Source organism: Dipodomys merriami, unplaced genomic scaffold, assembly GCF_024711535.1.
Source record: "Dipodomys merriami isolate MVZ:Mamm:240054 unplaced genomic scaffold, mDipMer1.0.p SCAF_28, whole genome shotgun sequence".
Taxonomy (NCBI): Eukaryota; Metazoa; Chordata; class Mammalia; order Rodentia; family Heteromyidae; genus Dipodomys; species Dipodomys merriami.
In genome coordinates this window covers 11,545,024-11,567,974 of record NW_027204270.1, presented here as the reverse complement: position 1 = coordinate 11,567,974, position 22,951 = coordinate 11,545,024, and the positions used below count along the sequence as shown (strand labels likewise).

At 44.4% G+C, this 22,951-nt stretch overlaps 1 protein-coding gene across 2 annotated transcripts in view; it reads left to right on the top strand.

Moving 5' to 3' along the window:
• Positions 1-22,951, top strand: part of Wdtc1 (WD and tetratricopeptide repeats 1) — a 75,067-nt gene that overhangs the window by 11,647 nt on the left and 40,469 nt on the right. Inside the window, exon 1 of one of the 2 annotated variants that reach the window (XM_070037535.1) lies at positions 8,221-8,540. The exons of the other annotated variant lie outside the window; for it this stretch is intronic. The gene's annotated coding sequence lies outside the window, so the exon portion shown is untranslated. Of the gene's footprint in view, positions 1-8,220; positions 8,541-22,951 lie in introns of those variants that run through there. 2 annotated transcript variants of the gene reach the window in all.

Sequence of the window (22,951 nt, the reverse complement as noted above, 5' to 3'; positions counted from 1 at the left end):
AAGTATTCATACTTTCGCCTAGTCTGGTTTTGGGTGATATCCTCTGACCTCTACCTCCTCTGTAGCTGGGATTATAGGCATGCAATACCATGGGTGGCCTGCATTTTCTTTTTAAATTCCTTAGAAACACCACATAATACATTGTTAATTATTTTTGCACCAGTCAATTATATTTTAATGAAGAATTTCGAGAATGAAGAGAAATAGCTTTGATAGTTACCTTATTTTCTACCATTTCAGTACTCTTCAGTTCCTTGTATAGCTCCAACTTGCATGTGGTATCACACTCCTGAGGAAGGTCTCCTGGGCAGTGAATTTCTCCAGCTCTTTTTTTTTTTTTTTGGGGGGGGGGGGGGTCCGGTCGTGAGGCCTGAACTCTGGGCCTGGGCGCTGTCCCTCAGCTCTTCAGCTCAAGGCAAGCACTCTACCACTTGAGCCACAGCGCCACTTCCAGCTTTTTTCTTTTTGTTTATGTGGTGCTGAGGAATCGAACCCAGGGCCTCAGGCATGCAAGGTAAGCGCTCTGCCACTGAGCCACCTTCCCAGCCCTTTCCAGCTCTTTTTATCTTGCCTGATGAGCATTCTACAATCTCGGTGCACCTGTGCCAAGGAGGTGTTCCTTCTCCCTGCTCTTAGGCCTCCCTTTGGTAGACTGCTGTTGCCTGGTCCTCGGTATGCTGAGCCTCAGGAAGTGAGGTGAGTTTCTCTGCTGTCCTAATCTAGCCTCAGTAGATGTGTTTTTTGACCACAAGGCCTTGCACATGCTAAGCATAGATATTAGCCCAGCCTCAGTCTCAGGCTGTAAACATCTGGGCTTCAGGGTGGAGTGTTCTCAGCATTGCTGCCCATTCTCGTGGTGTGCTGCAGTGTCAGTCAACCTTAGCTTGGGTTCCTGTTAGATCCTGTCCTTTCAAGAGAAGCCCAGGGTGTTTTGTTTCTTGCCTTCTCCCAGCTGCTGGGAGTCTTTACTTGTGTCACATGGGGAGAGGGTGTTTCCTACCCACCCACCATCCCAGGCAGATGGGCTTTGCTTCTGTTCCTCCCCCAGAATTAGTAAGTCTTTGCTGAGACCATGCCGAGACATGTTACTGCTTCTCCTACCTCAGATGCCCGTGTGTATATATGAGTGCACATGCACACAAACACTGGAACTGGGGCTTGAACTCAGGGCCTTGTATTCGCACTCACTTTTTCTGCTCATGGCTGGTGCTACTTAGGTCACACCTTCAGTTTTGGCTTTTTGCTGGTTATCTGGAGATAAGTGTCACAAAGATTGTCTATAGCTGGCTTTGAAACTGCATCTTCAGATCTCAGACTCCTGAGTAGCTAGGATTACAGGTGTGAGCCACCAGGGCCTGGCTCAGATGCCTTTTGTTTGCTGAAAACAAAAATGGTCTGGAAAGGCTTGTGGGACTCCAGCTCATCCTTCTGCAGTAGCCCATTATTTTTCTGCACACTTGAAGCACCAAAGAGTCTCTCCTGTTCTCATTCCCCAGTTCCAACCTTTCTTGTAAAAGAAGTTCACCCCATGGAGCTTGGAATAAGTGTAAATTCTCTTTCTGTTTGGAGCCCTGATTTATACAACTTGACTTCCTAGCATATACTTGATCTTCACAAACTTGTTATAATTTAGCTGATTTCTTCTTCCCTCTTGGATGGATGGCAATTACTATATTCAATTAACTTGGTTTCCTTGTACCCTTATGGCTTTTTTTCTTTCTTTTCATTTATTTAGTGCTAGTACTGAGGCTTGAACTCAGGGCCTCATGCTCTTATTTGGCTTTTTCTTTTGTGGGGACTTGAACTCTGGGCCTGGGCACTGTCCCTGAGCTCTTTAGCTCAAAGGCAGCACCCTACCATTGGAGCCATAGCACTACTTCCTGTTTTCTGGTGGTTAATTGGAGATAAGAGTTTCTTGGACTTTCCTGTTTGGGCTTGGCTTTGAACTGCAATCCTCAGATCTCAGCCTCCTGAGTAGCTAGGATTATGTGTGTGAGCCACTGGCTCACAGCTTGGCTTTTTCTTTTAAGGTGTATGTTCTACCACCTCAGCCATAGCTCAGATTTTCTTATGGTTACTTGGAGAGAAGGGTGTCATGGACTTTTCTGCCTGGGCTGGCTTTGAACTGTGATCCTCAGATCTCAGCTTCCTGAGTAGCTAGTGTTACAAGCATGAGCCACTGGTGCCTGGCAGACTTAATCTTTCAATTGGGGAATAGCAAGGTTCTAGAAGTACAGATATTGTTGGGGCTATTTTGGGAAAACACAATCTGTCACACTGTGGGAAGAGTGTTGCAGTGGAGAGAATGCTTGAGCAAAAGTCTTCCTGAGGGAGAAACAGGGTTCATCTGAAGACATAAAGACCAGCCTAGTAAAGCTGGTGTATAGCCAAGAGGAAACTCATAGCAGGCCTAACAAGACAAGAAACCCAAAAGCCTTAATTCTTACCTTGAAGATTTGTTAATCTTTTTAAAAATTATTATTATTATTATTATTTTCCAATCCTGGAACTTGAACTCAGGACCTGGGCACTGTCCCTGAGCTTCTTTTGCTCAAGGCTAGCATTCTACCACTTGAACCACTTCTGGCCTTTTCTGTTTATGTGGTAACTGAGGAATTGAATCCAGGGCTTTATGCATGCTAGGCAAGCACTACCACTAAGCCACATTCCCAGCCCTTGTTAATCTTTTTATTTGATTGACCAATTGATTGAGGTAAAAGTCTCCTTAACTAATATCAAATACACATGGTTCCTCATCCTGTTAACTTCCTACCTTAACTTTTCTGACTATTAGGGTCAAGGTTCACCATGAACCAGTGTCTTACTCTCTTCCCCCTAAAAAATTGGTTGCTAGCTACTTCCTGTGGACAAACACTTAATGTACCTTTACAAAGCATCCAACTTATTGCTTTGACCATAGATGTATTTCTTAGTATATTGCGAGTGTCTAGAACAGTACCTTTGCCTTTGTAAGACCAACATCTGCTAAGTTTTGTGTTTTATGCAGTGTGGGTATTCAGTGGAATCTCTGATGACTGAACACGTCTCCTTTGATCAAAGACTGCCCCAAGCCTATGGGAATATAGTCTCAACCCAATTCTTTACACTAGGCTTCACCTCTCCTACCCGAACTGACCCCTTGGGAAATTTGACTGCAACCAATATGGTCTCATTAGTGCCTGTCACTCAGCCTCGGTCAGACTGCAAGGCCTTCACTTAGGCTATTGATTGATTATCAGCTAAAATCTGAAACTAAGTTTTCATGATGTCCTATGTTTTGGTCCTAGGAGCCCAAGTGTATGCATGTAATGTGTAAGTGCTTAATATATTGTGCAAGAGTTGTAGGATTTGGAAAGCTGCCTGTAATCAACCCCATTGCAACATTGTTTAAGAGTAAAAGGCAGTAATAGGGATGATTAAACAACATGATGGTAACTTTACTTAGTGGTATGCCACATAACCCCCTTCCCTCCCAAGAGCAGTTTTTCATATGCATATTTGTTAGCATGTGTATTTCCTTTTATAGAGTGTCTATTTTAGATCTTTTGTCTTTCCTACCTTCTTTCCTTCCGCTCATTCCTTCCCTCCTCTATATTTCTTTTTGTTCTAGTTCCGGGATTTGAACTTGAGCCTGGGCTCTGTCCCTGAGCTTTTTGCTCAAGGCTAGTGCTCTATCACTTGAATCATACCCCCACTTCTGGCTTTTTTTGGTGATTATTACTTTTTTGTTGTTGTTGTTGTTGTTTGTGGGGCTTGAACTCTGGGCCTGGGCGCTGTCCCTGCTCTCTCCAGCTCAAGGTGAGTGCTTTACCGCTTGAGCCACAGCACCACTTCCAGTTTTCAAGTGGTTTATTGGAGGTAAGAGTCTCAAAAACTTTCTTGCCCAGGCTGGCTTTGAACCATGATCCTCAGATCTCAGCCTCCTGAATAGCTAGGATTACAGGTATGAGCCACCGGCATCTGGCATGATTATTACTTTTTTGTGTGTGCCAGTATAGTGTTTTGAACTTAGGGCCTTATTTCTACACAGCTTCTTTTAGTGTGTGTGTGTGTATGTGTGTGTACGCGCGCACGCGCACGTGTGCGTGTGTGCACGTGTGCTAGTCTTAGGGCTTGAACGGCACTGTCTCTGAGCTTCTTTGGCTCATGGCTAGCCCTCTACCACTGAGTTTCGGCATTACTTCTGGCTTTTTTTTGGGGGGGGGGGGGGGGAAGGGTTGGTCATTGGGCTTGAACTCTGGGCCCGGGCGCTGTCACTCAGCTCTTCAGGTCAAGGTGAGCACTTTAACACTTGAGTCATGGCGCCACTTCTGGCTTTTTCTGCGTATGTGGTACTGAGGAATCGAACCCAGGGCCTCATGCATGCAAGGCAAGCTCTCTACCACTGAGCCACCTTCCCAACCCTGGCTTCTGGCGTGTGTGTGTGTGTGTGTGTGTGTGTGTGTGTGTGTGTGTGTGTGTGTGTATGTGTGTGTGTGTGTGTGTGTGTGTGTGTGTGTGTGTGTGTGTGTTGGTCCAGGACTTGACCTCTGGGCCTGGGTGCTGTCTCTCAGCAATTCAGCTCAAGGCTAGTGCTCTACCACTTAAACCACAGCACCACTTCCGGTTTTCTGGTGGTTAATTGGAGATAAGAGTCTCATAGACTTTCCTGCTCAGGCTGGCTTTGAACTGCGATCCTTAGATCTCAGCCTCTTGCTTTTTTTATTTTGAGGTTTTTTTTTTTTTTTTGGTCATTTGTGGGGCTTGAACTGTAGGCCTGGGCGCTGTCCCTCAGCTCTTCAGCTCAAGGCTAGCGCTCTACCACTTGAGTCACCGTGCTACTTCCAGCCTTTTCTGTTTATGTGATGCTGAGGAATCAAACCTAGGGACTCATGCATGGGAGGCAAGCACTCTACCGCTGAGCCACCTTCCCAGCCTCGATCTCAGCCTCCTGAGTATCTAGGACTTACAGGTGTGAGCTACTAGCATCTGGCCCCACTCAACTTTTTTTACTCATGGTTGGGCTCTACCACCTGAACCATATCTCTAGTTCTAGCTTTTTGCTGGTTAACTGGAGATGATAGGTGTCTCAGGGATTTGTCTGCCTGGATTGGCTTGGAACTGAGATCCAAGATTTCAGCTAACTGAGTAGCTAAGATTATAGATGTGAACTATCCATCTTGATTTACGTTAATTGGTTATATGGTACTTCCCTATATGTTTAAGCCACACTTGACTTATCAGTTTCCCTCAGATGGGGACAGTTGAGTTTTAACATTTTGCTAGTATAGTAGGATTGCATGTTAGTGTCTCCTTGTACACATTTCCAACAGTGCCTCTACAGTTTTAGGACTACTAGCCTGCACAAATATGGGCACCTTCCATTTTAGGTTGAAAAATTTTGCTTTTGCACAGATGTCCAATAAGGAATAGGAAATTGTGGTGCCAGTGACTATCTCCACAAAGCCATTGATCAGTTGGGGTATTTGCTGGTGCTTTGCAGAGGGGAAAACTGTTGTGTTCACTGCCATGATCTTTATTTGAATAATCTTTGTTTCTAAAAACCATATCAGAATATTGCAATTGGTCTAGTAAATATAAAATTGGTCTAGTAAATATAAAATGCAATCAAACTGCTTCTAGAGTGTTCTTAACACAAATATACAGCTTGTGCTTCAATACTGTCAGCAACAGAGCTCAATCTCCCAAAGTGGATCAGCTCCATTGACATGAAAAAATACTCGTGTGTGTGTGTGTGTGTGTGTGTGTGTGTGTGTGTGTGTGTGTATGTGTGTGTGTATGTGTGTGTGTGTGTGTGTGTGTGTGTGTGTTGCTAGGATCAAACCCAGGGTCACATATGTACCAGGCAACTCAGGTCTATTAGGTAGAAGATTTTCTCTTCAATTAATCTGGATGGGAGATGTGCTGGATTCCATACAGTGTTGGGGATTGAACCCAGAGTCTTGCACATCAGCCAAATGCTTGGCCAAATGCTTACCACTGAGCTATATCCCCATCCCTTAACTTTATTTTGAATTTTTTCTGATGTAAAATAGGAGTAATGACACCTAACTTCATAATGTGATTATGATGATCAACTGAGTTAGCTATATGAATGCATTATGTGTACACACACATATATTTGCACATATATGAAAATTAATGAAAGCTGTAGTATCTGATAGAAAATACCCAATAGGATGTTGTGTGTGCTAAGCTCATACCTATAACCTGGCTACTCAGTAATTGGAAATCTGGCGAATTGTGATTGGAGTCCAGCTTGAGCAACAAAAAATTGAATTATTAGTAACTATAGATTATTAAGTCTTCCTGCTATCTGCTGCTCACTACTATCAAACACTCTTTCTAACAACAAATATTTCCTGAGTGTCTGCTAGAAACTGCCAGAAACATAGAAGCATGTCCACTCTTCTATTAGTATTTCTAAGAACTCCTGTGACTTTACCACTTAGAGCAAGGGTTTAAAATAATGGCAGGGGGCTGAGAAGGTGGCTCAGTGGTAGAGTGCTTGCCTCACACTCATGAGGCCCTGGGTTCAATTCCTCAGCACTACATAAACAGAAAAAGCCGGAAGTGGTGCTGTGCCTCAAGTGGTAGAGTGCTAGCCTTGAGCTGAAGAGCTGAGGGACAGTGCCCAGGCCCAGAGTTCAGGCCCCATGACCAACAAAAAAAAAAAAAAAAAAAGGAGGGGGGGTGGCTAGGAAGGTGGCTCAGTGGTAGAGTGCTTGCCTGGCATGCATGAGGCCCTGGGTTTGATTCCTCAGCACCACATAAGCAGAAAAAGCCAGAAGTGACACTAGGGCTCAACTGGTAGAGTGCTTGCCTTGAGCTGAACAGTTGAGGGACAGCATCCAGGCCCAGAGTTCAGGCCTGACAACTAACAACAACAACAACAAAAATTTAAAAATATAATAAAATAAAAAATAAAATAATGGCAGTTCTGTATTAGAATGATCTGGGTTTTAATCTTAATTGTACTACCTCCTAGGTGGCTGTGGAAGTGTTGCTCATGTTCCATAAATGTGAGCTATTACTCAGCCTAATTGACCCAATGGTCTAACCAAGCCTGTCTCCTTAAGCTGTAGTACTATGAATAGATTATCTCAAAGCTTCTAGTCCCAAAGTCTATGATTTCTTTATGTTTAGAGGAAGAATTGTGGGGAAAATAATGCCCATAATGTTTTTTAGAAGGTATAGAAGGTTTTGTGAGCTGAATTCACAAGGATAGGTGCTTGAACAAAAATGATGAAATCAGCTTTGGGAGCTCCTGAGGGTAGAGGCTGTTTTGATTTTCATCAGTCAATTAGTATTATCTGATAAATGGCATCCTGTGGGTTTACCTTCTCAGAATCTGATGACAGTCTTCCTTTTCTGACCTGAGACTCCGGGTCTTGGCCTTGAAAAGTTAGGCATGGTGCCTACCTTGTCACTTTGGTAATTTTCTCCCATTGTCGTTTGTCTCCATCAAACCTAGGGCTAGCTGGAATGGCTTCTCTTCCTCAGAGGTGAGACAGCAATGACTCCAGCAGTCTCTCGTTGGACGTTATCTCCTATCAGTCAGCCTGAGGCTTCCTAGAGTGTATGTGGCTGACCCTAGACACTCTGTGTAGGACTGAGCTTCTTTCAGGCCCTGGAAACACCATTGAGGAAACTGATGCTCCAGTAAACCTTCCAAGCCGAAAGAGTGGGCTGAAGCCTAGCTCTGAAAGGCCCTGAGCCCTAGACTGAGGGGTACCCTAACTCAGGAGCTCAAAGTCTTGAGACTGTGCTGGGTTCAGGGTACTAATGGGTGAATGTGTGTGGGCGGGCCTCAGAAGTCAGTATTAGGGAGCCTTGTACCCGACGGTAGGGTGGGAGGTGCGTCCAAGTAACTAATGGCAACTGGGAGGGGCAAGCTTGCTCTGCGGGAGCGCCTCGACGGTGAAAGACTACAACTCCCAGAACATCCCGGGGCCTAGCCCGGCTTTCCCGCCTGCCCACTGGCTGCCAGTCGCGCGAACGGAGAAGCGGATTGGCTAAGGGAGAGCGGGGCTCTCCCACTATCATGTTAGTAGGCGCCGCCGGCAGCGGACGTTGACCGTGAGCGGGGAGGGGGGTGGGGGAGCTGGGGCCCCAGCTCGCCATTCTGGAAACTACTAGGCGCTGTCTCCGTAGCGTAGCCGCGGGCTGTGAGGCACCTGGAGGGCGCGGAGATTGCGTAGCGCAGGCGCAGTGCCGGGCTTCTCCCGGGTCCCTAGACAGCTGGAGGAGATAAACAGAGGAGGAGGAGGGAGGGGAGTGCGTGTGTGAGAGCGCGCGAGGGAGTGTGAGTGTGTGTGAGCGCGGGTGTGAGGCGGTGCGCAGGGGCGGGCGGAGGCGCTGTCCGGCCCCGGCCAGGCGCCGGGCAGGGAGCATGGGAAGAGGCTAGAGCTGCCCGGGCCCTCAGCCCCCTTCCCGGGATCCGCGCCCCCCACTCCCGGGAGAGGGGCCGGGCCCCCCCGGACGGACATGGGCTCCTGAAGTTGCGCTGCTGCTGCTGGTCCCGGGAAGAGACCTGACAGGTACGGGTCGCCGCCGCCCCCTGCCCGCCCTCCGCGGGCACCACCGGCTTCCCTCAACCCCGGCACTCGGGCCGCCCGCTCCGGGCCAGCCCCAGCCCGGCCGGCCTGGGAGCCGGAGCCCGCCCGCCTCGGGGGCCCCCCGGGTGTCCCAAGAAGGGGCAGGCCTCGCTGGGCGGAGGGCGCGGGAACCGGGGGGCTGGAGGTAGGGGGACCGGCGGAGGGCGGGCTGGGGCTGGAGGTGGGGGAGGCTGTGGGAGTCCGGGGGGGGGGGGCTCTGCGGAGGGAGGAGTGGAAGTCGTCTATCCTATCACGGGACTTTTGCGGAGTTTTTGCCTTCTGATCTGGCTTCGGGTCTCACTCAGGGAGAAAGGGGCAGGTGGAAATTACTGGAGGGCAATGACTCGTCATGTGTGTGTGTGTGTGTGTGTGTGTGTGTGTAATTCTCTCGTGGTGTGTGTGTGTGTGTGTGTGTGTGTATGTACACTTCTGGCAGCCACCAATGCCCATCCTGCCACCAATGGCCTATCCTGCCACCAAACTGAACTTTGGCAAGGTGTTTCCTCCCGGGATTGTAGCCCGGTGCAAAGAGCCTCTGCTTGGGAGTGGGCTCTTCAGTACCCACTTCACGTGGTAAATAGGAAGGGAGGAGATAGACTATGCAGCAGGAAAACTGCAGTGGGTCGTTCCCCTGCCAACCTCATGGTTGGCTTTGCCTGATGGCCTTTTGCTCCCCCTAACAAGTGTGCTACTAAGATTTTTGGAGAAGAGGGTGTAGGAGCTTATGAGTATCACAATCCAATAGGACTGGGTTCCTTATAGTGCTTCTCTGATTTCCTTTAACATGCTAACTTAGTGGTAAAGCAAGTTGAAACTTTTGTTTTTAAGTTTGAGTTTAGAAGCTGTAGCTTCCCCATTCCTTCCAAGAATGGGTGGAAGATCAAGGTAAAGTGGTAGTTAATTAAGTGTTCCTTTTTAGCAAAGCCTGAAAGTGTTTTGGGAAGAAAACCATTCTGTTGCTCTGCATTGGTGGCTCACACCTGTAATCCTGGCTACTCAGGAGCCTGAGATCTGAGGATCAAGGTTCAAACCTAGCCCTGGCAGACAAATCTGAGAGACTCTTGTCAGTAGTTATCAATAGTTAACCAGCAAAAGCCAGAAGTGGAGTTGTGGCTCAAGTGGTAGACTCTGGCTTTGAGGGGAAAAGCTAAGCAAGAATGTAAGGCCCTAAATTTAAGCCCTAGTAACACACACACACACACACACACACACACACACACACACACACACACACACACACACACACACACACACACCCCATGTTAGGAAATACACACACACACACGAATGTAAGGCCCTAAATTTAAGCCCTAGTAACACACACACACACACACACACACACACACACACACACACACACACACACACACACACACACACACACACACACACACCCCATGTTAGGAAATACACACACACACACAAGAATGTAAGGCCCTAAATTTAAGCCCTAGTAACACACACACACACACACACACACACACACCATGTTAGGAAATACACACACACACACCATGTTAGGAAACACACACACACAGACACAGACACACACAGACACACACACACACACACACACACACCATGTTAGGAAATATCCACCCAGTGCATGGGTTTGCCTAGAGGTCAGCATTAAGCTTTTCTGTACTTCCTCGAGTGGCCAATCTCTGCTTACTATGCTGAACAAAATACTGATAATTATTTCTTTGAGTTCTGACTTACTCTTCCTTGTAATTCTTGTATTTTCAGAGGGATGGAATTGAGTCTGTGGTTGAATATAATGCCTAGATCCTCTAAGAAATCGTAGACTTAAGATTTCTTCATTGTTGATTGTAGTATTACATTGGTAGACTAGAAATAATTCTGTCTGTGGTCAAACTATTTTAAAGTCTGTCTTTCATTTTCTGACCCTTGGACACATATTCAAGTCTTGTCTGAAATTGAAGAGGCAAAACTTGGATTATCTCTGCAGAATAATTGAGCAGGAATCTGTATTTCTTTATATGATGGTCACTGAAAGAATATGTGTAGTGATTTTGACAATGATGTCAATAACAATTTTCTATTTTTGAGTTTTTGAGTTGTCACACAAGTGGCAAGTTAATTTTTTTTTAAAGAAAGAGTGATTTTTTTTGAGATTGAGTTGCAAAGGGTTTAGTTCATGGTTGCTTGGTTCCATGCATGTTGGCCAGGCACCAGTAGCTCTGTCCTAGCTACTTAGGAGGCTGAGATCTGAGGGTGGAGTTTTTGGGGTTTTCTTTTTGGTTGGTTGTAACTCAGGGTTTGGGGGCTGTCCCTGAGCCTCTTTGTGCTCAAGGCTATCACTCTACTACTTGAGCCACAGCTCCACTTTTGGTATTGAGTGGTTAATTGGAGATGAGTCTCATGGGGGACTTTTTTGCCCTATCTGGCTTTGAACCACAATCCTCACATCTCAGTCTCCTGAATAGCTGGGATTATAGGTGTGAGTCAACAGTGCCTAGCTGAGGATGGAGATTTTAAGCCATTGTGGGAAGGAAAGTTCATGATGAGACTCTTACCTCCAATTAACTACCAAAAAGTTGGAGATGGAGCTGTGGCTCAAAGTGGCTCAAAGTGTTAGAGCACTTAACTTACTTTGCGACGTAGTTCCCAGTTGGTATATATCTTAAAAAGTGACTGACATTGTTGGGTGCTGGTGGCTCACCCCTGTAATTCTGGCTACTCAGGAGGCTGGGATCTGAGGATCATGGTTCAAAGCCAGCCCAGGCAGAAAAGTCTGCGAGACTCTTATCTCCAATTAACCAGTAGAAAACTGGAAGTGGCTTTGTGGCTTAAAGTGGTAGAGCACTAGACTTGAGCTGAAGAGCTCTGGGACAGCACCAAGACTAGAGCTCAAGCCCCATGACCATCACCACCAAAACAAAAAAGTTACTGACATTTATTGAGAGGATCTGGTATGTGTTGTTTTTGGTACTAAGTATCATATATTCTCCACTTATCCAATTTAACCCTAATGGCTGTTTTGGGAGATTAGAAATTGTTTTTTATATAATATAGATTTAGAAAGGCTAAGAAACTTGTTTTATCTCAAATTCGCATAGCTAATAGGAGGAAAGATTAAAACTTAAGCCCAGGGCTGTCTGCTTTGTGATTATCAAGTTGCCTCTGGGATGGTAACACATTAGAAAGAGCTGAAAAGACCAAAATTTGGGGTATGGGGGAACAGGAGAGCTGTCTGCAGATTCTTGAATTGTCTCGAGGAGAGGGAACTGGACTTTCTCTTTGTGATTAAAGGATACAAAATTCTGAGGCGGTTTGGTAGGAGAAAATTTGACTTTGTGAAAACAAAAAAAAGGCTACCTTGTCATGTTGCCCATTATGGAAATATTCAAGCATAAAGTTTACTACTTTGTATCAAGGGTTTTTTTTTTGTTTTGTTTTTTTGTTTTGTTTTTGTTGGTTATGGGTCTTGAACTCTGGGTCTGGGCACTGTCCCTGAGCTCTTCAGCTGAAGGCTAGCACTCTACACTTGAGCCACAGCGCCACTGCTGGTTTTCTGGTGGGTAAGTGGAGATAAGAGTCTCATGGACATTCCTGCCCGCTCTGTCTTTGAACCTTGATCCTCAGATCTCAGCCTCCGGAGTAGCTAGGCTTACAGGAGTGAGTGTATCAAGGTTATGAAATGGGTTCATGCAAAATTTAAAAAAATAAAAAAAGAAAAGAGTTCATGCTTATGCAGGTAATAGTACTAAGCAGTCTTTTAAACTGTCCCTCTATGAAAATGTATACCTCTCTTTTTATTTATTTATTTATTTTTGTTTGGTCGTGGGGCCTGAACTCTGGGCCTGGGCACTGTTCCTCAGCTCTTCAGCTCAAGGCTAGCGCTCTACCACTTTGAGCCACAGCACCTCTTCTGGCTTTTTCTGCTTTTGTGGTACTGAGGAATCAAACCAAGGGCCTCATGCATTCAAGGCAAGCACTCTACCACTGAGCCGCCTTCCCAGCCCATACCTCTTTATTTTTTTATCTATGAAACTGACATGTTTTGATTTTCTGCTTTATACTGGAGACATTTCTTTTCTATAATCTCTCTCTTAATTCTTAGAAGTCTCCTATAAGGTAGAATGATTATTATCCTCAAATGAAGAGAACTGAAGTTCCAGAAAGTTCAAGAATGTGCTAGAAATTACATAAATAGTAATAGTAGAGCTGCAATTTGACCCATGTCTGCTTCCTGTTTGCTGTGTGACCTAGACTAAATAATAAATCATGGGTCCTCTCTGAGCTACAGAGGAATTTTCTCATATGTCAAAAAGAGTTTATGGTGGTACTTCTTGCCTTACTATGGATTGATGAGGACTGAATGTCGTCATATGTGCTTTTCACTGGATCTCAGTGGTTTTCTTGGAGAGCCAGCATTTTTAGTTAAAGGAACATTTCTTTATTAGGACCAAAATGCTGAGAACTCTGGAACTCATTCTTTGTGCTATTAGTAATAGCTGTAGACTCCTCCAAGGGTTTTGTGGCATTAGTGACTAAGACCTAAAAACCTAAAGCCCGAATAATGGGAAGATGTGCCAGCAGATCCGTATAGGAGGCAGTGTTCTCCTTTATCTTTGTCCAGTGCAAAGAAAGTTTTCAGCCATTGCTATAGGTCCCGATTCAAGTGTGACTACAATTTTAAATTTGATGTCTTATTTTAGGATGATCAAGGTCATAACTGCTATAACTGTGCCAGAGCTGGATGTCAAGAATAATGACCCTTAATCCTCTCTGTAGCCATCTGGAGAGGCATTAACCCCATTTTCTTGAGGTGGGGGTGGGAAGCAGAATAAAGCCTTCCCCAGGTAGCTATCTCAGGGCGGTGTGTGGTGTTTTTTTTTAAATTTTTTTTGAAAAAAAATGTTTATTGTGAAAATACTGTACAGGGGGGTTATAATTACATGGGCAAGATAATGAATACATTTCTTTTCTTTTCTTTTTTTTTTTTTTTTTTGTCAGTCGTGGGGCTTGAACTCTGGGCCTGGGCGTTGTCCCTCAGCTCTTCAGCTCAAGGCGAGCGCTCTACCACTTGAGCTACAGCACCACTTCCAGTTTTCTGGTGGTTTATTGGAGATAGGAGTCTCACGGTCTTTCTTGCCCAGACTGGCTTTGAACCGCGATCCTCAGATCTCAGCCTCCTGAGTAGCTAGGATTACAGGCGTGAGCCACCAGCGCCCGGCATGAGTACATTTCTTTTTTTTTTTTGGGGGTCCAGTCGTGGGGCCTGAACTCTGGGCGCTGTCGCTCAGCTCTTCAGCTCAAGGCTAGCGCTCTACCACTTGAGTCACAGCGCCCACTTCCGGCTTTTTTTTTCTTTTTGCTTATGTGGTACTGAGGAATCGAACCCAGGGCCTTGAGCATGCAAGGCAAACGCTCTACCACTGAGCCACCTTCCCAGCCCATGAGTACATTTCTTATCAAGCATTGTAGCTTCCTCCTTCGTTTCCCCTTCCCATCCCTTCCCATCCTTCCCTCCCCCCCCCCCTCGTTCCCCCAGGGCAGTGTGTTATATCAGGACGAAGGTTAACTTTTTCTTTATATATAACCCCAGGTTCTGTTTTCATGATGAATAAGACTGTTTATCCCCAAACTTCCTAGGGACCTATCTCAGAACAGGAGCCTGACAGTACTGTTCAGGAAGCTTCCTTAGTTGGATCCTGACTATTTGAGTGCTGTGGCCTACCTGGTTCCCTCTTATGTCACCTTTGTATGTAGCATAAGTGAGTTAGAAAAGGATTTCCAATTTGATTAGTTTTCATTTATCTTTCTGCTAAGAGAGGAACAGTGAGAGCCATTGAGAAATTTTAGTGTCTTCCCTAACACAAGTACTTTGAACTAGGGCACAGTTTGGAAAGATGTAAGTTATCAGTTAAAGCCAAAATTGTGGATTCTCTTAACTAGTAAAAGGACAGCATTATCAAAATGTGCTCCTTTTTCTCTTTTGGTACCCTTCCACACTACCTTACAATGATTGTGGGCCTAGAAGGCAGGTAACAAATTATTAAAAAAGAAAGTTCTAAAAACATCCAAGAAAAATTTTAACAACGTCAAATTGTGCAATAAAGCCTCTTCAAGCAGAGAAGGCATCAAGGTAAGTTCTCACCAAAAATCTTTCACTAAGTGAAACATTCCTTGGAATGGACTTAGAGAAAGATGCTCAGTTAGTTCTATATGGGATCCTGAAGATGGCAAAGAATATTTCCAAAGGTGCTTTGCTGATAGGCCTATATTATAGGCCATACTGTTTCCCAAAATCTATCACTGTGCTTATTAGTTCATGACCCTAAAGTGTTTTTGTTTGTTTATTGTTTCCTTCTGGACAGTCTTGCTGTGTATCCCAGGCTGGCCTGCAACTTGATGTATATCTCAAGGTGGCTTCCGGCTCTCAGTGATCCTGACTCACTCAGCTTTCTGAGTGCTGGGATTGTAGGCTATCATGTTCATCTTAAAGTGAAATTATGTTTGAAATCAAGAAGAGTCAAGGAAGCTTTTTTTTGTCCCTCCTACCTTGATGTTTTGGTGCTGGAGATGGCACCCAGGGACTCACATATGCTAAGCAGAAACTCTGCTGCTGTGCTGCACTTCCAGACACAAAATCCAAGGAATACCTAAATCTAAGAAATGGCAAGATACAAAATTAGGCATGACTACTTGGACATTGTCTGATTTAAGATAGTAATATTATTTTTTGGTAGCCAATAAAAATAATAGTAGCGTCTGTCTCATGGGATTGTCATGGGTAGTCTGTGACATAACATTCATGAAAGTGTAAAATGTTCAGTAAATATTTACTAGGTTCATTGTCAGGTATTTTACATGTGTGTTCTTCCATTTCTGATCACTCTGTAAAGGCAAGGGTTATCAGTTTAGGAAACTGAGGTTTAGAAATGTTAAGTCCCACAGAAAATAGGTGCCACAGGGGTTGGGAATGTGGCTTAGTGGTAGAGTGCTTGCCTACTATGCATGAAGCCCTGGGTTCCATTTCTCAGTACCATATAAACAGAAAAGGCTGGGAGTGGTGCTGCGACTCAAGTGGTAGAATGCTAGCCTTGAGCAAAAGAAGCTCAGGGACAGTGCCCAGACCCTGAGTTCAAGCAGTAGGACTGTCAAAAGAAAAGGAAAGAGGTGTCCAAGCTGGAATTTGAATATTAAGAGTCTATATCTTGGGGCTGAGAAGCTGGCTCAGTGGTACAGCGCTTGCCTTGCATGCCTGAGGCCCTGGGTTCAATTCCTCAGCACCACATAAGCAAAAAAGAAAAAAGCCAGAAGTGGTGCTGTGGCTCAAGTGTTAGAGCACTAGCCTTGAGCTGAAGAGCTGAGGGACAGCGCCCAGGCCCAGAGTTCAGGCCCCACAACTGGACCAAAAAAAAAAAAAAAAAAAAAGAGTCTATATCTCAGCTCTTAGTCTTATTTTGCTACTTCCAATGACCTTTATGCATTGAAAATGCTGCTGGCTCCTCACTTGGTTGCACTTTTCTTATGTTCTTTAAGGTTGTTTCTGTTTTTGTTTGTTTGTGTCAATCGTGGGGCTGGGTGCTGTCCCTGTGCTCTTCAGCTCAAGCTGACGCTCTACCACTTGAGTGAGAGTGGTTTTCTAGTGGTTAATTGGAGATGATAGTCTCATGGACTTTCCTGCCTGGACTGGCTTTGAATCCCGATCCTCAGATCTCAGCCTCCTGCATATCTAGGATTGCAGGGGTAAGCTACCAGCGCCCGGCTATAAGGTTGTTTCTACAGTAGGAGGAAAGCCAGTACAGAAAGAGTAAAAGGAATCTTGCGTACATCTTTTGCATAATTCAGAGCATTGAAAAGGGGTCCGTCGTCATCTGGGCTAAGGGTATGGTACCTCACTGTATGAGAGGCAGCTTTTCTAGAGGAAAAAGAATACAGATATTTGGTGTGCTGCAGAATAACAGTGTCTCTAGCATCACAGGGGAGTGTCATTGGAAGGGGTTTTGTAAGCTCATCTCTGGGTTCACCTCTCATTTTACAGATGGAGAAAGAGACTTAACAGTGAAATGCCATCTCAGTGTCACACAGCCAGTTAAAGGCAGAGGCTGGCCCAGAGCACAAAACCCCAGATCCCAGTGCTTCTGCCTCAGTTCTATGTTGTGTTGTACTTTTGTTCTCTCTTATTAAGTGGAAGTAATAGCTTTATGGCTTCCTCACAGGATTGTTGTGAAGCAAATTAAAAATGTGAACAAAAGCACTTTAGGTATGCAAGGTAGTCGTACTGTTATTTACTCAGCAATAGTTAATTCATCTCTCCTAGATGCATATCATCCCGGGAGTCTTAGGAGGATTAATAGATGAATCAAAGAGCTGGCCCCCACAATGCTGCTAATGCTGCTGATACTAATTTTTTATTTTATGGTACTGGAGTTTGAATTCAGGACCTATCAATGAGCCACACTCCAGCCCTTTTCTGGGCTGGATATTTATTATGTGGTTTGACTTTAGAACCTCATGCTGAGCTTCCGAAATGCTGGAATAACAGGCATGTACCATCATCCAGCTTGCTTTCTTCATCACCTTTTTTTTGGCCAGTCCTGGGGTTTGAACTCAGGGTGTAGGCACTGTCCCTGAGTTGTTTCTTCTTCTTCTTCCTCTTTTTCTTCTTCCTCCTCCTCCCCCTTCTTCCTCCTCCCTCCCTCTCTCCCTCCCTCCCTCCCTCCCTCTCCTCCTCCTCTTCCTCCTCCTCCTCCTCCTCCTTCTATTGTGGGTCCTGAAATCTGGGCCTGGGCACTGTCTCTCAGCTCAAGGCTAGTATCCTACCACTTGAGTCACAGCGCCACTTCTGGCTTTTTTCTGCTTATATGGTGCAGAATCGAACCCAGGGCCTCAGGCATGCAAGGCAAGCACTCTATCACTGTGCTAACTTCCCAGCCCTGGCCCTGAATTTTCTTTTTGCTCAAGGCTAGCACTCTACCACTTGAGCCACAGCACCACTTCCGGGTTTTTTTGCTTATGTGGTGCTGAGGAATCGAACTCAGGGCCTCATGCATGCAAGGCAAGCACTCTACCACTGAGCCACCTTCCCAGCCCCTTGCTAGTTTTCTTGTTCATGGATGGTACTCTATTACTTGAGCCATTCTTCAAGTAGTTGGCTAATTGGAAATAGTCTAGTGGATTTCTGCCTAGACTGACTTTGAACCACAATTCTCCAGGTCTCTTATCTTCTTCAGTAACTAGGATTGCAGGTATGAGGCACTGGCATGAAGCTTGTTTGTTTGTTTTCTTGCTTGCTTTTGGTACCAGACCAAACAAAGAAAGATGTGGTCCATACTCACAAACTTTTTTTCCTGGGTTGGTCTTGAACCACACACTGTTCCTTGAACTCCTCCAGTGCCTGGCTAGTATATATGTCTCATCATTGAATCCTAACAACAATCCATTGAAATATGCCATTTTATAAATGTGGAAATCAAAACTTACCTAGTTGGGACATTGAAGGGACTGGAATTCAAACCTAGGTACCCAAGTATTTCAATTCTTTTCTCTTTGAGCTACATTATTCAGAAAAGGACTATGACATCTGAAATGGATGATTCCTCATGTTTGAATATTGCTGTTTGGTCCCTGGTAACATATGGGTAGTCTTTGTTTTAAGGTTTATCAACCTCAGGCTATTCCTGGTATGCTTTGTATGATGAATAGATGAATTCCTTCACATTGAGCTTTTAATTAAATATAATTTTCTTACTAGCATCCTTTATAATAGTAGAGAGAAACTCAGGTAACAGTCTCTCAGTAGCCTAAGCTAAACTTTTATGGACAGCAGGGGGTTAAGTGGTAGCCTGCAAGGCATTTTAGAACTCTACGAATAGAATACCTTCGGAGAGGTATAACATCTGCAGCTCATATTTTTGTTTTAACATTATGTCATATGTCTTCCTCTGTGCCTTAGGTATTTTTATATGTTTCATATCCCCATCTCCCAGAAACAGCTTTCTTTTTTTTTTTTTTTTTTACTGAGTATGTGTTCGGGCTGACCTGCAGTATCCTAGATTACAAATCTTGATCTTAAACCTGTGTCTTCTAGCTGTGGAAAGTTTCTGTTAAACTTTCGAGTGTTTTAAACAAATTTGCCCTCTGTCATTAGAGCTGTACGTGTGAAAAATCAGGATATGTTAAGTTCACTGTGGTCACACTGAAATGAAGAGCATGTGGAAAGTTTAGTTAGGTCTGCTACAGTCCCCATTTTCCATTAGTGATTTCTCAGTTATCTTGTTCAGCTTCACTTTGTTTAGTTACTTTGTGGTCATTCTTGTGCTTTCTTCTAAGATGTATGAATAAATTAGTATAAACAAAATTTATTTTATTATTACAGGTGTGAGCCCCCAGTGTTTGGCCCATTTGACTTTTGACATGCATTTTCCTACTTTGTCTGGTTTCTTTTTTCCCCCTCTCTTGTTCCTTTTAGTATTTCCAATCCCCACATCCATCTTAGCTAAAGCCTCTTGTCTTTGATTCTGAAGGCTCTGGTGTAGGCACTCTTTCATCTCAGTATTCTTTAATCTGGCATAGTGCTTAGTATTTTATATTCAGTTAATAATGTAAGAATATTGGCAATTCAATTGCTTTTTGGTGGATTCTCATAGTGATCCTTACTTGGGAAATTATATACTGTAGTAGTTAAGAGAATAGGCTTCAAAATCATATAACCTTGTATTTGAATTTCTTTTCCAACTCCTTGTAGTAACGTGTACTTATAAGCTGTGTGTGTGTGTGTGTGAGATGTGTATGTGTGTGTGTATGTTTGTGCTCCTGCACATTCACGTACCCACAGGTATTGTGGCTTGATCTCAAGGCCTGGGTGTTGTCCTTGAGCTTTTTTGCTCAAGACTGGCACAGTAACGTTTGAACCACACCTCTGCTTCCATCTTATTTTTTTTTGGTGTCTAATTGGACTCTCCTGCCCAGGCTGGCTTTGAATGATAGTCCTCAGATCTTAGCCTTCTGAGTAGCTAGGATTACGGTGTGAGCCACCAGCATGTAGTTTTACCAGCCTTTTGAACTTCTCTTCCTTTATTGCCTTAGCACTCTTTCCTCAAAAGCATCTTCCCTTAGTTCTTTTGCTTTTTTTTTTTTTTTTTTTGGTAGTGGTGGTGGTTTGAATACTGTTCTTTGAGTTTCCAGGGCAGGTACTCTGTTACTTGTACCATGCCCCCAACTCTTTTTTGCTTTATTTATTTTTCTAATTGGGTCTTGTGCTTATGCCTGGGCAGATCTGGAACATAACCTTCCTATTTATGTTTCCCACGTAGCAGTGATGAGCAGCATGTACCACTGCTTCCAGCCTTTTATTGACTGAAGGGGATCTTACGGACTTTTTGCCTGGGCACACTGCAGTCTCCACTTTCCAAGTAGTTAAGATTACAAGTATGAGCCACTGTACTTGATTTCTTCTTGTCATTTGTATTTTAGCTTTAATATGTTTTCTCATAAAGCCCTTCAAGGGCTGGGAAGGTGGCTCAGTGGTAGAGTGCTTGCCTTGAATGCATGAGGCCCTGGATTCGATTCCTCAGCACCACATAAGCAGAAAACGCCAGAAGTGGCTCTGTGGCTCAAGTGGTAGCGCACTAGCCTTGAGCTGAAGAGCTGAGGGACAGCGCCCAGGCACAGAGTTCAAGCCCCACGACCAACAAAAATAAATAAATAAATAAGTCCTTCTATATTAGGTAGGATTTATTGTAAGCAATAGAAACCAACCCTAGCTGATTATTGAAAGGAGTATTAAGGAAATTCACAAAACATCAGGGTAAGCCACAGAACCAAGCTCGAAGAATGGGCTAGAACCAGAGAATCTGGGTACTCAGAATAAGTCACTGAGGACACTGACTGCCACTTCTCACAGAGCTCACAGCTCTGCCCCTAGCTGTACTGGACTTGGACTGCTACTGTAACCATCCCTTGGCTTCACACGAGCAGGGACTCTCTGTGGCCCTCAGTGCTGCGATACTAGCTTTCACTTCACAGTTCATGGATAGTATACCTGGTTAGTGTAGCCTGGGCCCTATATGCGTATGATAGTTCCAAGGAAGCCTTAGAAATGAGGGAATCTGTCATGCTACTCCTCACTTCCCACTGGATTCACCAGATGAGGAGTTCTCAAAATATAAAAAAGGGGTTCTAAGCAGGCAGAAACTCAAAAAAATGTATGTTTTCCTTGACCTCACCTTTAAGAGGAACCCTTTAGTCACATCAAATAAAAGCCTGCTTTATGGTCATCATAGCATTTTCTATCCATTGGCTGTTTTCTTATATTATTGTTTATTGTCTTTCTCCTCTTGCTAGAATGTCAGTATCATGAGAACAAGGACTTTGCCTATTTTGTTCAATGCTGTATACTCTGGCCTGAAATAGCACCTATGTTTATTTGTTGAATGAATGAATATAAAGCACTTACTACAATTCCTCCCACATAGTAAATGCATAATTCTTGGCAACTTAATCATTTCCTTGTTTTGGAGATGAGGTACTGTGAACCCTCCATGAATCAACCTTCTGAGTAGCTAGAATTACAAGTGTAAGCCATCAGTACCCAGCTGGCAACTTCATTATTGTGAGTATGTGCACGTGTGCGAACACACACACACACACACACACACACACACACACAGAGGTCCTATGACTTGCACTCAGTACAGCATGACTTCGGGCTTTTTGGTGGTTTATTGGAGATAAGAGTTTTATGGATTTTTCCTGCCCGGTCTGGCTTGATACCTTGATCCTCCAGTTCTCAGCCTCCAGCATAGCTAGGATTACAGGTGTTAGCCACCAGCACCCAGCTACTTCACTAATTTTTTCTTAACAGATAAAAATATTTCTTTACCTTTTCTGGAGGCAGTCGGTTGTGGGCCTTGAATTCGTGGAGCACTGTGCACTGGGCCTGCACACTGTCCCTGAGCTCTTCAGCTCAAGGTGAGCCCTCTACCGTGTGAGCCACAGTGCCACTTCTGGTTTTCTGGTGGTAAATTGGAGATAAGGAGTCCCATGGACTTTCCTGCCTGGGCTTTGAACCATGATCCTCATATCTCAGCCTCCTGAGTAGCTAGGGTTACAGGTGTGAGCCACCAACACCCAGCCAAAAATATTTTTTGAAACACTTTTTTTGGGAAGTGCTGATGATCCCAGGTACACACACATACTAAGGTAAGTACTCTACTTCTAGACCAAAACTTTTGGCTTACATTATTCCGTTTGACCTTTCAATGGCACTCCTCCAAATAAAATAGTTTTGGGGTTAAGGAATTGCAAGGAAATGCCCACCTCGCAGGCCTAATCTCTGCCCTCCATGGCAACGCCTGCGCAGTAGGTGAGGCACCTCTCACTTCCAGCCTCCAATATAAAAGGGGCCTCCAAAGAGCCAGATGGTGCCGTTTTCCCCCTTTTCCTCTTGAAAACTTGGCCTTGTCAGCTCTGTTGGCAATCAGTCCTTCCTTCTACTTCTGTCTGTGTGGTCTTTTGGGTGACTTTCTTTGGGTTACTTCCTACCCAGGTTTACATTTTCTTCTTCTGGAATGAGCCTTATTTGGTGAATGCTTTCAGTATTTTGTTCCTGAACCTGTAAGAAGTCACACAACTAGTCTTTATACCAGATATACTCTTAGCTCCTAGGCCATTTTCATTACTACCTGCATCTCATGTTTTTGGTGATTGTGAGAAAATTTTGTCTTCATTTTGACCATTACATCACAAACCAAAGCTACAGATACACTTGTAGCCAGTGTTTAGCTTACATTAATTTGTTCAAGTTTACACATTTAAGTGGCTGGGCCAAAGACCCCTGAGAAAGCCATCATGACACTTTAGCTGTCCTCCACTGATATTCAGAATGTGCCCCGTGTTTGCAGGATTGTGATCCTAAATACTGCCAAAGACTTCCCACCAATGTTCACCAAGATACAATGCTGAAAGGCTTCTGTATTGGAGCATTAGCCCCAAAGGACTTGGGCTGAATAGGAATATCTAATCAGGCAGCAAGCTTGTTTATTGTCTTACTATGTGTTCAGCATTAAAGGGAAAAGAATCTGCAAAAGCATATAGTTTAAATACAGGATTTCCTCCCCCCCCCCCTTTCTTTTGTGCCTGTACTAGGGTTTGAACTCAGGGCCTAGACTCTATCCCTTAGCTGTTTTTGCTCAAACTAGGTAGTGTGTGTAGGTGTGTATATGTGTGCATCAGTATTGGGGCTTAATCTCAGGGCCTTACACTCTTGGTTGGCTTTTTTTTTTTTTTTTTGGTCAGTCATGGGACTTGAACTCGGCCTTGGTGCTTTCCCTGAGCTTTTTTTTTTTTTCCTCCCAAGGCTATCGCTTTACCTCTTTGAG